Source organism: Symphalangus syndactylus, chromosome 5, assembly GCF_028878055.3.
Source record: "Symphalangus syndactylus isolate Jambi chromosome 5, NHGRI_mSymSyn1-v2.1_pri, whole genome shotgun sequence".
NCBI lineage: Eukaryota > Metazoa > Chordata > Mammalia > Primates > Hylobatidae > Symphalangus > Symphalangus syndactylus.
The window spans coordinates 128,601,110-128,617,115 of record NC_072427.2 but is presented as its reverse complement, the minus strand read 5'-3'; the positions used below and the strand labels follow the sequence as shown (position 1 = coordinate 128,617,115).

At 39.2% G+C, this 16,006-nt stretch overlaps 1 protein-coding gene across 11 annotated transcripts in view; it reads right to left on the bottom strand.

Annotated features, from left to right (window-relative positions):
• Nucleotides 1-16,006, bottom strand: part of FRMD5 (FERM domain containing 5) — a 347,144-nt gene that overhangs the window by 179,142 nt on the left and 151,996 nt on the right. The gene's annotated exons all lie outside the window — the stretch shown is intronic.

The window sequence follows — 16,006 nt, the reverse complement described above, 5'->3', positions numbered from 1 at the left end:
CTGCTTCCTGCATATGGCTAGCCAGAGCTTTTTTTTTTTTTTTTTTTTTAACAATTCTCAGTGGCTGTCAAGATGGCCGAATAGGAACAGCTCCAGTCTGCAGCTCCCAGCAAGACTGATGCAGAAGGCAGGTGATTTCTGCATTTCCAACTGAGGTACCCAGTTCATCTCATTGGGACTGGTTGGACAGTGGGTGCAGTCCACAGAGGGCAAGCCGAAGCAGGGTAGGGCGTTGCCTCACCCGGGAAGCGCAAGGGGTCAGGGGATTTCCCATTCCTAGCCAAGGGTAGCCTTGAGAGACTGTACCGTGAGAAACAGTGCACTGCGGCCCAGATATTGCACTTTTCCCATGGTCTTCACAACCGGCAGACCAGGAAATTCCCTCCAGTGCCTGGCTCGGCAGGTCCCAACCCCACAGAGCCCAGCAAGCTAAGATCCACTGGCTTGAAATTCTTGCTGCTAGCACAGCAGTCTGAGGTGGACCTAGAATGCTCAAGCTTTGTAGGGGGAGGGGCATCCACTATTGCTAAGGATGGAGTAGGTGGTTTTGCCCACACAGTGTAAACAAAGCCTCTCGTAAGTCTGAACTGGGCGGAGCTCACCACAGCTCAGCAAGGCCGCTGTGGCCAGACTGCCTCTCTAGGCATGAAAAAAAGGCAGCAGCCTCAGTCAGGGACTTACAGATAAAACCCCCATCTCTCTGGGACAGAACACCCAGGGGAAGGGGCAGCTGCAGGTGCAGCTTCAGCAGACTTAAACGTCCCTGCCTGACAGCTCTTAAGAGAGCAGCAGATCTCCCAGCACAGCATTCGAGCTCTGATAACGGACAGGCTGACTCCTCAAGTGGGTCCCTGACCCCCGTGTATCCTGACTGGAAGACACCTCCCAGTAGGGGCCAACAGACACCTCATATAGGAGAGCTCTCGCTGGCAACTGGCAGGTGCCACTCTGGGACAAAGCTTCCAGAGGAAAAAACAGGCAGCAATCTTTGCTGTTCTGCAGCCTCCACTGGTAATACTCAGGCAAACGGTCTGGAGTGGACCTCCAGCAAACTCCAGCAGGCCTGCAGAAGAGGGGCCTGACTGTTAGAAGGAGAAGTAACAAACAGAAAGGAATAGTAGCAACATCAACAAAAAGGATGTCCACTCAGAGACCCCATCCGAAGGGTACTGACCTCAAAGACCAAAGGTAGATAAATCCACAAAGATGGGAAGAAACCAGTGCAAAAAGGCTGAAAATTCCAAAAACCAGAATGCCTCTTCTTCTCCAGAGGATCACAACTCCTTGCCAGCAAGGGAACAAAGCTGGACAGAGAATGAATTTGACGAACTGACAGAAGAGGCTTCAGAAGGCGGGTAATAACAAACTCCTCTGAACTAAAGGAGCACGTTCTAACCCAATGCAAGGAAGCTAAGAACCTTGAAAAAAGGTTAGATAAATTGCTAACTAGAATAACCACTTTAGAGAAAAACATAAATGACTTGATGGAGCTGAAAAACATAGCACAAGAAGTGCATGAAGCATATACAAGTATCAATAGCCGAATCGATCAAGCAGAAGAAAGGATATCAGAGATTGAAGATGAACTCAATGAAATAAAGCAAAAGACAAGATTGGAGAAAAGAGAGTGAAAAGAAAGCCCCCAAGAAATATGGGACTATGTGAGAAGACCAAATCTACATTTGATTAGTGTACCTGAAAGTGACAGGGAGAATGGAACCAAGTTGGAAAACACTTCAGGATGTTATTCAGAAGAACTTCCCCAACCTAAGAAGGCAGGCTAATGTTCAAATTCAGGAAATACAGAGACCACCACAAAGATACTGCTCAAGAAGAGCAACCCCAAGACACATAATTGTCAGATTCACCAAGGTTGAAATGAAGGAAAAAATGTTAAGGGAAGCCAGAGAGAAAGGTCAGGTTACCCACAAAGGGAAACCCATCAGACTAACAGCAGATCTCTTGACAGAAACCCTACAAGCCAGAAGAGAGTGGGGGCCAATATTCAACGTTCTTAAATAAAAAAATTTTCAACCCAGAATTTCACATCCAGCCAAATTACGCTTCATAAGCTAAGGAGAAATAAAATATTTTACAGACAAGCAAATGCTGAGAGATTTTGTCACCACCAGGCCTGCCTTACAAGAGCTCCTGTAGGAAACACTAAACATGGAAAGGAACAACCAGTACCAGCCACTGCAAAAAACATACCAACTTGTAAAGACCATCGACACTATGAAGAAACTGCATCAACTAACGGGCAAAATAACCAGCTACCATCATAATGACAAAATCAAATTCACACATAACAGTGTTAACCTTAAATGTAAATGGGCTAAATGCCCCAATTAACAGACACAGACTGGCAAATCGGATAGAGTCAAGACCCATTGGTGTGCTGTATTCAGGAGACCCATCTCATGTGCAAAGACACACATAGGCTCAAAATAAAGAGATGGAGGAATATTTACCAAGGAAATGGAAAGCAAAAAAAAAAAGCAGGGGTTGCAATCCTAGTCTCTTATAAAACAGACTTTAAACCAACAAAGACCAAAAGTGACAAAGAAGGGCATTACATAAGGGTAAAGGGATCAATGCAACAAGAAGAGCTAGCTATCCTAAATATATATGTACCCAATACAGGAGCACCCACGTTCATAAAGCAAGTTCTTAGAGACCTACAAAGAGACTTAGATTCCCACACAATTATACTGGGAGACTTTAACACCCACTGTCAACACAGAAAGATCAACGAGACAGAAAATTAACAACGATATCCAGGATGTGAACTCAGCTCTGGATCAAGCAGACATCTATAGAACTCTCCACCCCAAATCAACAGAATATACATTCTGCTCAGCACCACATCACGCTTATTCTAAAACTGACCACATAATAGACATCTACAGAACTCTCCACCCCAAATCAACAGAATATACATTCTTCTCAGCACCACATCACACTTACTCTAAAATTGACCACATAATCGGAAGTAATTACTCCTCAGCAAATGCAAAAGAAAGGAAATCATAACAAACAGTCTCTCAGACTACAGTGCAATCAAATTAGAACTCGGGATTAAGAAACTCATGCAAAATCGCACAATTACATGGAAACTGAACAACCTGCTCCTGAATGACTACTGGGTACATAACGAAATGAAGGCAGAAATAAAGATGTTCTTTGAAATGAATGAGAACAAAGACACAACGTACCAGAATCTCTGGGACACATTTAAAGCAGTGTGTAGAGGGAAATTTATAGGACTGGATGCCCACAAGAGAAAGCAGGAAAGATCTAAAATCGACACCCTACCATCACAGTTAAAAGAACTAGAGAAGCAAGAGCAAACAAATTCAAAAGCTAGCAGAAGACAAGAAATAACTAAGATCAGACCAGAACTGAGGGAGATAGAGACATGAAAAACCCTTCAAAAAAAATCAATGAATCCAGGAGCTGGTTTTCTGAAAAGATCAACACAATAGATAGACTGCTGGCCAGACTAATAACGAAGAAAAGAGAGAAGAATCAAATAGATGCAATAAAAAATGATAAAGGGGATATCACCACCAATCCCAAAGAAATACAAGCTACCATCAGAGAATACTATAAACACCTCTAAGCAAATAAACTAGAAAATCTAGAAGAAATGGATAAATTCCTGGACACATACACCCTCCTAAGACTAAACCAGGAAGAAGTTGAATCCCTGAATAGACCAATAACAAGTTCTGAAACTGAGGCAGTAATAGCCTACCAATCAAAAAAAGTCCAGGACCAGATGGATTCACACCCGAATTTTACCAGAGGTACAAAGTGGAGCTGGTACTATTCCTTCTGAAATGATTCCAAACAACAGAAAAAGAGGGAATCCTCCCTAACTCATTTTATGAGGCCAGCATCATCCTGATACCAAAACCTGGCAGAGACACAACCAAAAAAGAAAATTTTAGGCCAATATCCCTGATGAACATCGATGCGAAAATCCTCAATAAAACACTGGCAAACTGAATCCAGCAGCACATCAAAAAGCTTATCCACCACAATCAAGTTGGCTTCATCCCTGGGATGCAAGGCTGGTTCAACATACGCAAATCAATAAACGTAATCCATCACATAAACAGAACCAATAACAAAAAGCACATGATTATCTCAATAGATGCAGAAAAGGCATTTGATGAAATTCAACAGCCTTCATGCTAAAAACTCTCAATAAACTAGCTACTGATGGAAAGTATCTCAAAATAATAAGTGCTATTTCTGGCAAGCCCACAGCCAATATAATACTGCATGGGCAAAAACTGGAAGCATTCCCTTTGAAAACTGGCACAAGACAAGGATGGCCTCTCTCACCATTCCTATTCAACATAATATTGGGAGTTCTGGCCAGGGCAATCAGGCAAGAGTATTCAATTAGGAAAAGAGGAAGTCAAATTGTCCCTGTTTGCAGATGACATGATTGTATATTTAGAAAACCCCATCGTCTCAGCCCAAAATCTCCTTAAGCTGATAAGCAACTTCAGCAAAGTCTCAGGATACAAAATCAATGTGCAATAATCACAACCATTCCTATACACCAATAACAGACAGAGAGCCAACTCATGAGTGAACTCCCATTCACTGTTGCTACAAAGAGAATAAAATATCTATGAATACAACTTACAAGGGACATGAAGGACCTCTTCAAGGAGAACTATGAACCACTGCTCAAGGAAATAAGAGAAGACACAAACAAATGGAAAAACATTCCATGCTCATGGATAGGAAGAATCAATATCATGAAAATGGCCATACTGCCCAAAGTAATTTACAGATTGAATGCTATCCACATGAAGCTACCACTGACTTGCTTCATAGAACTGGAAAAAACTACTTTAACTTTCATATGGAACCAAAAAAGAGCCTGCATAGCCAAGGCAATCCTAAGAGAAAAGAACAAAGCTGGAGGCATCATGCTACCTGACTTCAAACTATACTACAAGGCTACAGTAACAAAAACAGCATGGTACTGGTACCAAAACAGATATATAGACCAATGGAAGAGAACAGAGGCCTCAGAAATAACACCACACATCTACAACCATCTGATCATTGACAAACCTCACAAAAACAAGCAATGGGGAAAAGATTCCCTATTTAATAAATGGTGTTGGGAAAACTGGCTAGCCATATGCAGAAAGCTGAAACTGGATCCCTTCCTTACACCTTATGCAAAAATTAACTCAAGATGGATTAAAGACTTAAATGTAAGACCTAAAACCATAAAAACCCTAGAAGAAAACCTAGGCAATACCATTCAGGACGTAAGCATGGGCAAAGACTTCATGACTAAAACACCAAAAGCAATGGCAACAAAAGCTAAAATTGACAAATGGGATCTAATTAAACTAAAGAGCTGCTGCACAACAAAAGAAACTATCATCAGAGTGAACAGACGACCTATGGAATGGGAGAAAATTTTTGCAATCTACCCATCTGACAAAGGGCTAATATCCAGAATCTACAAAGAACTTAAACAAATTTACAATAAAAAAAAACAACCCCATCAAAAAGTGGGTGAAGGATATGAACAGACACTTCTCAAAAGAAGACATTTATGTGGGCAACAAACATATGAAAAAAAGCTCATCATCACTGGTCATTACAGAAATGCAAATCAAAACCACAATGAGATACCATCTCATGCCAGTTAGAATGGTGATCATTAAAAAGTCAGGAAACAACAGATGCTGGAGAGGATGTGGGGAAATAGGAACGCTTTTACACTGTTGGTGGGACTGTAAACTAGTTCAACCATTGTGGAAGACAGTGTGGCAATTCCTCTAGGATCTAGAACTAGAAATACCATTTGACCCAGCAATCTCATTACTGGGTACATACTCAAAGGATCATTTTAGTATAAAGACACATGCACATGTATGTTTATTGCGGCAGTATTCACAATAGCAAAGACTTGGAACCAACCCAAATGCCCATCAGTGATAGACTGGATAAAGAATATTGGCAGATATACACCATGGAATACTATGCAGCCATAAAAAGGATGAGTTCATGTCCTTTGCAGGGACATGGATAAAGCTGGAAACCATCATTCTCAGCAAACTAACACAAGAACAGAAAATCAAACACCACATGTTCTCACTCATCAGTGGGTGCTGAACAATGAGAACACGTGGACACAGGGAGGGGAACATCACACACCGGGGCCTGTCAGGGGGTGGGGTGCTAGGGGAGAGATAGCATTAGGGAAATACCTAATGTAGATGACTGGTTGATGGGTGCAACAAACCACCATGGCACATGTATACCTATGTAACAAACCTCCACATTCTACACATGTGCCCCAGAACTTAAAGTATTAAAAAAAAATTCTCATTCCCTTTGTTTCCCTAATATGACATGTTCTGTGTTCATTTCCTTTCTAAGCTTTCTGTCCCAGACTGCTTTAAAGACTATACATCCTCTGAGTTCCCCATAAATAAAACTGTGACACATAACTCACACTATTACTCAGATGTGGAGAGAAAAATAAAATTTCTTCATTTCATTTAGAACTAATCTGACTCTCCTTCCTACACTCACGAGTTAGTGGGAAAAAAATAACTAAATGTTCACTTCAGTGTAAAGTGTAGTCTTACTCAATAATTTACAAAATTCAATTAGGTCAATTTCAGTCTATCTTGGATTACCCAGTCAGTCAATGTGTCCAGGAAGTAAATAATTAGCAAATTCCATCATTTGTCCTAGATATTTTCCAATTTAACCTTAGATTTTTGAACATGGCATTTATGGCAAGGACTCATTTTCCTGTTATGCTGTCTTTTCTAACAAAAGAGAAATAGCTGTAAGTTCTGACATTCACTTCCCCTCTCTGGAGTATCTTGACTACACTTAAATGATTCATACCAAAAGGCTGATCAACCCCTATCAACAATAATAAATTAAAAAAAGCAAAAACAGCGGAAAGTGGAAAAGTTTACTATGCCTATGTACATACTTGTATATGCACGTATAAATTCAACATGGAAGATCAGATGATTAAGAAATATCAGTTGACAATAAAACTAGTAATAAAGACTATTCTTCAACAGACAGTACAGTAATATAGGAGGAGGAGAAACAAAATGATAGGAGTGGTTAGAAAGGGCATTCAGAGTGTAAGGAAGGGGCAGAAGGAGATGAGTAGAAAGGAGAAATGTAGTATTTGTCACCCATTCTCTTTGATAAGTGAATACAATGCTGTTGTACCCTAAATATGAGAACAGTTGACTTTAATATCAGGTCAAAGCACTATCTGACTAATAGGAAATGCAGTTATTCCTTCAGCTCATGATGAGGGCTTGAACAAGATCTGCTGTCGTTTGTCACTCTGCCATAGACAGTTCAGTGGAATTATTCTGTTTCATCTGACCTACAATTGTGTGTCTCTTTGCTGCTATCATTATGCATAGCACTGAAATGTTATTCTAAACAGTACCTTAGAACTCAGCTCTGCAGTCATCTCCTTGATTAATTTAGAAACACCCAACACCTAGCATAATACCTTGGACAGAGTACATACTCAGCAAATAATTCCTGAAAGAATGAATGAAGTTCTCCTTTCATTGAAGAAGATGGAGTGATGTCATAGTCTTCCTTTCTTAAATATTCCCCAAAGAAAAATATTTGAACATTTTAAATTTAACCCTGAATAAGAAACAAGTAGGAGAGAACTCAAGAGAAAATAAAAAGGGAATTAATAAATAGCTACAAATGTGCTAATAAATAGCTACAAATGTGCTAATACCTCACAGCAAGAATGGAAGTAGACAAGCCACACATAGTGAAAAAATAATTTTGATGACAAATGACAGAAAACGCATTATGCGCTTTATTGCACCAAGGACACTTCCATATCCTTACACATTTCCATACCCATACGCATTTTCATTTATGTCTTTAAGGTTTATTCAATGTCCAGTGCCAACTCAAGGCAAACAGAAAAGTAAAATGGGCCATGCACAAAAATACTGGCTCAAGAGGCTAATATGAATTTAAATTTCCAATCTTCCTTCATAGCCGCTTTCCTGGTGTTTGCTAGCTGACTGTGACACACATTTTTTTGGCTCTGGAATTAAAATACAATGTTGGTGTAATTACTTTTCCAAGAATAGCAATGGTCCCTATAATTTTTCTAAGCAGTTCCTAACCTTTTTACATTTTAGTGTTTGCAAATTCTTGGAAACACCACAATACATTTGGAAGTTATATAAGGATGGCCAAGTTCAACTTCCCTTAATCTGAAAATATCAAAAACTAGACATCCACGTAGCCTAAGAAAAGATTATCCTATAACTTTTCTACACTGAATACCAACTGGAACCATTCTTAGAACATATTAATTCAGATTTTGCTATAGAGGTCTAGCATGCCAGTATCATCTTTACTGTGAGGACGTCCTCTTAGGAAACAATCCAACTGTTAGTCAATGAAAAAGCTAAGGCAAGGCACAGTGGCTCATGCCTGTAATCCTAGCACTTCTGGAGGCTGAGGCGGGCGGATCACTTGAAGTCAGGAGTTCAAAACCACTCTGGCCAACGTGGTGAAACCCCGTCTTTACTAAAAATACAAAAAAAAAAAATCGGGAATGGTGGCAGGTGCCTGTAATCCCAGCTATGCGGAACGCTGAGGCAGGAGAATCGCTTAAACCCAGGAGGCAGAGGTTGCAGTGTGCCGAGATCGTGCCACTGCACTCCAGCCTGGGCGACAGAGCAAGGCTCTGTCTCAAAAAAGAGCGGAGGGAAGAGGAGGGGAGGGGAGAGGAAGGAGAGGGAAAAAGAAAAAACTGTTTAAACTTCCTCTGACCAATTACTAGGCCAGACATGGGTGCCCTCTGGCCTGCTGTCTGATTTGTCCTTTAGCTTAATGTTCCTAGGCCTGTGGAAAGTTTTAAATGTTATGTGTTGGTGGGGTGACGCTTTCCCTACCATACAGATCAATACATTTTATAATAAAAACATCTATGACAATTCTTTTTCAAAAATGGATTTATTGAGATATACTTTACCTATCATAAAATTCACCATTTAAAGTGCACAATTCAGTGATTTTTGATATGTTTACAACAATCTAATTTTAGAATATTTTTTTCCCTCGTAAAAGAAACCCTGTATCCATTAGCTAATTCTCATTCCTTCCAACACCTTTCCTAATCCCTACCAGTGCCTGGCAACCACTAATCTATTTTTTGTCTCTAATGGTTTGCCTATTCTGGACATTTTATAAAAAGGGAATCATACGACCTGTGGCCCTTGGGGTTTTACCATAACTTTTTCAAGTTTCATCTATGTTGTAGTATGTATCAATACTTTCTTTTTATTGCAAAATCATATTCTACTACATGGATATACCACATTGTTTATCCTTTTCTCAGTGTATAGACATTTGGGTTGTTTCCACTTTTAAGCTATTATGAAAAATGCTGCTATGAACATTCATTAACAAATTTTTGTGTGGACATCTATTTTCAATTCTCTCGGCTGTCATCTTAGGAATGGTATTGCTGGGTCACATGGTAACTCTATAAACATAGAGTTTAACTTATTGAGGAACTGCCAAACTGTTTTCCAAAGTGGCTATACCATTTTCTATTCCTACCAGCAGTATAGGAGGGTTCTAGTTTCTCCAAATCCTCACAAGCAAGGCTTGTCTATCCATTTAATTATAGCCATCCTAATGGGTATGAGGTGGTATCTCACTGTCGTTTTGATTTTATTTTAATTTTCCCTATGACTAATGATGTGGAGCATCTTTTCATGTGATTATTGGCCATTTTTGTATCTTGTTTGGAGACATGTCTATTCAAATCCTTTGCCCTTTTGTTATTGGGCTATCTTTTCATTATTGAGTTGTAAGAGTTCTTCATATATTCTGGATATGAGTCCCTTATCAGTTACATGATCTGCAAATATTTTCTCCCATTTTGTGGGTTGTCTTTTTACTTTCTTGGTGACATTTGCAGCACAAAGTTTTTTATTTTGATGAAGTCCAAGTTATCTATTTTGGTTTTTTTTTTTTTTGAGATAGAGTCTCACTCTGTTGCCCAGGCTGGAGTGCAGTGGTGTGATCTCGGCTCACGGCAACCTCCGTCTCCCAGGTTCAAGCGATTCTTGTGCCTCAACCTCCCAAGCAGCTGGGATTACAGGTGCTCACTATCATGCCTGGCTAATTTTTGTATTTTTAGTAGAGACAGGGTTTTGCCATGTTGGCCAGGCTGGTCTTGAACTCCTAGGCTCAAGTAATCTGCTGCCTCAGCCTCCCAAAGTGCTGGAATTACAGGCGTGAGCCACCATGCCCGGCTTCATTATGATTTTGATCTCATACTTATACTAATTTTGAATATAATCATATACCTAGAAATCCACTGCTAAGCCACTTTGTAGTTCTTAGGGGAAAGGCAGCATGCATTATTGCTATTGCCTACAGATTTAAAAGTTAGGTCAATTTAAAAACAAATTGCAATAGTGCAACCAACAGGGAAACCCTGCTAAAAATGGCTAGCATGTGCTACCAGCCATGTCTTAATTATCCATAGAAATGAGGGAGATAGCCCATACAACTGAAATCCACAGATGATATGCAATCTTTACTTCAAACATAGTTTTAAGCTCCCAAGCCATACCTCTAACCAGAGTTGGCTCCCAAACCAGACCTTCTAACCAGAGTTGTTAAGAAGTAGACCACTCATTTGACTGAGTTTTACTTCTCCTGGAATCTGTACCACCATCTGACAGATACTTCCACAAGCTTCAAAGTAGCTTAAAGAAATAAGGCACACAAGGGTATAAGTAACCCGAATAAACCTTAAGCTGGACAGTGGGCTCCTTAAAAAACAGAGTAACCCTAATGAATAAAGGGCGGGCTTTGCTCCTCCATTCCATATTCCAGCCATCAAAAAGTCACTATAAAAAGCCTTTGCAAACAATTTATTTATAAATAATATATTTGTTGAGATGTAAAAATGGAAAGTGACATAATCAAATTAACTCATTTATCAAATGAAGAATCAATAAGAAAAAAAGATAGAATGGATATTTGTTTCATACAACATTGTTAGAAGCAACAGGTAAAACTAGAATATCTTTGCTTGTCCTTTCTGTCATCTCCATTTGCATTTAAAATCCTTCAGTCATTCAACAAATGTTATTTAATACCTACTATGTGCTGGAAGTGCATATATCAATAATATATAACTCTTGACTTAGAGGAATCTGAAATTATTCAAGTCTAGGTCAACCTACTAATTCCTCTATGAAACCTTCCCAGAGTTCTCCAATTGGGAATGATCTTTTCCATTACTGATTTTGGATAGTATTTTATCAACATCTTTTTTGGAAAGTTATAACCCTCTACTTTATGATTTAGTTGCTTATAAACATGTCTTGTCTCCAGCACTAAACAATAATCTTCTTGTGGGCAGGATCTGTGTACAAGTAACCTTCCTTACCCCTATATCACCCTGTATATGACCACAGTAAATTTTAGTTTAGTGAATAAACTTTAAAAAAAATCAAATTTAGGAACACCAGAAGATTAATATAAACCATTTCTTTCACAAAAATTCATCTACGAATTATTAATGCAGAAGCTTATTACTTTAGTCTGGAATATCAGCTATTCTAGTTTCCATATAAATGATTTCTTCTCATCTTAAGTAGTGTGCAAAAGAGAGTGGTTGCATCTTCAGAATATTTCAGCTCAAGTAATAAAATTCAAAACACTAGAAAGAAAAAAATGATAGAGAAGTTATACTTGAGGAGTATCTGATAACTAAAGAGTATTTTTCTTTTTCTTTTTTCTTTTGAGACAGAGTCTCACTCTGCTGGCCAGGCTGGAGTGCAGTGGTGTGACCATGGCTCACTGCAGCCTCAACCTCCTGGGCTCAAGCTGTCCTCCTACCTCAGCCTTCCGAGTAGCTGGGGACTACAGGCACATGCCACCATGCCTGGCTCCTTTTTTTTTTTTTTTGGTAGAGATGTGGTCTTGCTATGTTGTCCAGCCTGGTTTTGAACTCCTGGGTTCAAGTGATCCTCATGTTTCAGCCTCCCAAATTACAGGTGTGAGGCACACTGGCCTTTTTTTTTTCTTTTTGAGACAGAGTCTCGCTCTGTCGTCCAGGCTGGAGTGCAGTGGTATAATCTCAGCTCACTGCAACCTCTGCCTCACAGATTTAAGTGATTCTCTAGCCTCCACCACCCTGATAGCTGGGATTACAGCTGTGCACCACCACACTCAGCTAATTTTTGTATTTTTAGTAGAGACAGGGTTTCACCATGCTGGCCAGGCTGGTCTCAAACTCCTGACCCCAAGCGATCCGCCTGCCTCAGCCTCTCAAAGTGCTGAGATTACAGGCATGAGTCACTGTGCCCAGCCTGGCCCTTTTTTCTTGAATTTAGAAAATATTTTCCTAAATCTACCCCAAACGGGCAATACATAAACCTACAAGGCAAATAATTAGATCCTAAATTGACTATTTCTTACTGGTCCTGAAATTCCAGAGCCCTGTTAAACTCTTTCCATCTTTCATCTCCTAATTAGTGTATATATTCAGTCACTTTTTTTTTTTTTTTTTTGAGACGGAGTCTTGCTCTGTCACCCAGGCTGGAGTGCAGTGACACGATCTCTGCTCACTGCAACCTCTGCCTCCTGGGTTCAAGCAATTCTCCTGCCTCAGCCTCCCGAGTAGCTGGGATTATAGGCACCCGCCACCATGCCCGGCTAATTTTTGTATTTTTAGTAGAGACGGGGTTTTGCCTTGTTGGCCAGGCTGGTCTTCAACTCCTGACCTTAGGTGATCTGCCCGCCTTGGTCTCCCAAAGTGCTAGGATTACAGGCGTTAGCCACAGCACCCAGCCCAGTCACTTTTTTAAAAAAACATTTAAATAATTTTTACTTAAGAACAGTTTTAAAGATACTACAGTTTTAAAGATTGGCAGTTGTAAACATAGTACAGACTTCCAATATATCTGATACCCAGTTTCCTTTCCTATTATTAACATCTTACATTAGTACAGCACATTTATCACAATAACCAATATTATTATTTTAAAATAAAATCCATACTTTATTCACATTTCCTTAGTTCTAACCTAATGTTCTTTTTCTATTCTAGGATCTCACAATATATTCTGTAGTCATGTCTCCTTAGGCTCCTCTTGGCTGTTACTGTTTTTTAGATTTTCCTTGTTTTTTTATGATCTTGACAGTTTCGAGGAATATTAGTCAAGTATTTTGTAGAACGTCTCTCAGTGGGGATTTGTCTGATGTTTTCCTCATGATTAACTGAGCTTATAGGTTTTTATAAGGAGGAAAAACTTATAGGGAGGAAGAACTACAGAGATAAAGTGCCATTTTTATCACATCATATCAAGGGTAATACTATGAACATTTATCACTGTTAATGCTGATTTTCATTGCCTGGCCAAGGCAGTGTCTGTCAGAATTTTCCACTGTAAAGTTAACTCTTTTTTTTTTCCTCTTTGTGTGCTCTTTTCTTTGGAAGTAAGTCACTATGTACAGCCCATACTAAAGGAGTGAGGAGTTGTGCTCCACCTCCTTGACAACAAAGTAGTTACATATATTATTTTGAATTTTTCTTCATCGGAGATTTGTCTATTCTCCCAATTATTATAGCTTTTTCTAGTCTCTCCAATTTATTCAGACTTTTATTTATATCGGTATGGACTTACGTATATCGATTTTATACTTTGGGTTACAATGCAATACTACTTTATTTTGTTGCTCAAATTTTTCTAGCATTGACCATTGGGAGCTCTTTCAGTTGGATCCTGTGTCCCTTTAACATACGCAACCATTGTGTTTCTTTTGAGCACTTACGGTCTGGCACTATAAGATGCTTCAGGCCTATATTGTATATTTCCTTTCCCCATCCTAGAATCAGCCATTTCTCTAAGGATCCTTCATTCCTTTACCTGAGAATGGTATTTGAATCTAAGAGCCAAGTGCAAGGTGTACTTGTTACTGGCTGGGTACTATTGCTTCCGCAGCCACTTCTTTTTACATAACATGTGTTTCCATTTCCAGAATCAAAATATTGCTCAGGACACCCTGAGATAGTGCCTAGGAACAATATTAGAGACCAGAAGTCCTTTCACTCTGATTTTGGGAAGCCCCACTCTAATATACCAGTTTTAGTCCCAACAAAAGACACCATGACCATTTCTTAAACACAGTGAACAATTACACTCCATTTAATACTTATCCAGTGGTATACTTCTCTGTCCCTTATAGAATCGTAGAACGTTAGAGCCAGAAAGGGCCTTAGAGAATATTGAATTCATTTGTTCATTCATTCACAAATGTATATTGAGGGTCTAGTATGTGCTAGGTAGTATCCTAGGTGATGGGGATATAACAGGACATAAAATGAGACACACTCCCTATCATGAGGGAGTTCATGGTCTGGTAAGAGAGATGCACGCTATTTTTAAAATATCACACAAATAATTACAACAGTGTAACTGTGCTAAGTGTTACAAAGAAGAGGTAGATGATATTATGAGACAATACTGCAGGGAGACTTGATCTGTTGTGGATTAGGAGTCAGGGAAGGCTTCCCAGAGGAAGCTAAAATCAGATGGAATAGGAAGTAACTAACTTAGAGCAGGAAAACAACTTCAAACAAGGGGAAGGCAAAAGTTTGTAGCAGGAGAGAATGTGGTATATTAAAAAGCTCAGAGAGTTGGGGGGATATTGGCAAAAGATGAACATGGAAGGAAAGCAACCACAGTAGTCCTTGCCAGTCATGGTAAAGATTTAGTCTTTAAGAGCAATGGGAAGTTCTTGAAGTAAAGTTCATTAGAGTTTTAAGGAGGGTGGGATGGGTAGTGACATCTTGAAATTAGTGTTTTGCAAGGATCATTCTGGTTGCTGTGTGGAGAATGAATATGAGTGGGTGAAAAGCCCAAATACTAGTATTTTTACTGGAATAGCAGAAAAAGATGATGCTAGAGAGTTGGATGGGAGGGGTGGTAGTAGAGATGGAGAAAAGCAGACAGATTTATGTAGGAAGCAAAATTGAGAAGACTCTGTGACATACTGGATATGAGACAAGAATAAGGATGGCTTAAGGCAAGACCTAGGTTTCTAGTTTTGCACAATCAGATGGATGATGGATGATGTCATTCATTAATAAAGCAAACACTGGAAGACGACCAGGTTTGATAGGGAAGTCTACGAGCTCAGTTTGTTCTGAGATATCCAAATGGAAAGGCTAAAAAGATCATTAGATATAAAAATCTGAAGCTCAGGGTGAGAAATATAAATTTGATATAGTTACTAATTTTATAGATGATAACTGAAGCCATAAGCACAGATAAGATAGTTTAGGAAAGAATTCAGAATATGAAAAGAAGGGGCACTGAGCAAGTCAAGTTATTCACAAAATGAGATTAATAATTTCCATTTCATAGAATTATAGTCAGGATTAAACGTCATCACATGTGTGAAAGCAAATAGCAAATGGTAAGCACCCAACCTTTAAAGCATTAAAATTGTGCATTTTATAAAAAACACTCCTATGGAATATATCTATGGTTGTGTGCCTTCTCATGTTCAACTGCTTTATGTAATGTATATATGATCACTTATGTCTTTTAAAACACAAAATCTCTGGCGGTTATAGTAAAGGATTAACAGCTACTAATAACATGAAAAACAGTATTGTTTTAATGTTATTTCATTTTCCTAATCATTGGTCCACAGGTGAAAATGAGGCATTGAGGGAAGAAAGCATCAGGGTGTGTGGGAACAGCTTTTATCCCAACCTCTATTCTATTATCTTCCCTGCAATCGTCTGCTCTCCAGAGCCATTTGGAACAACTCTTTACAACCATAAAAATCCCAAACCTGCCAGATTTTACTAGAGTCTCTTCAAATACACATTAACTAATTCCATGACAAATAACATCTTGATTATAGAAACTGACTCTTGAGTGAATGCAAAAAC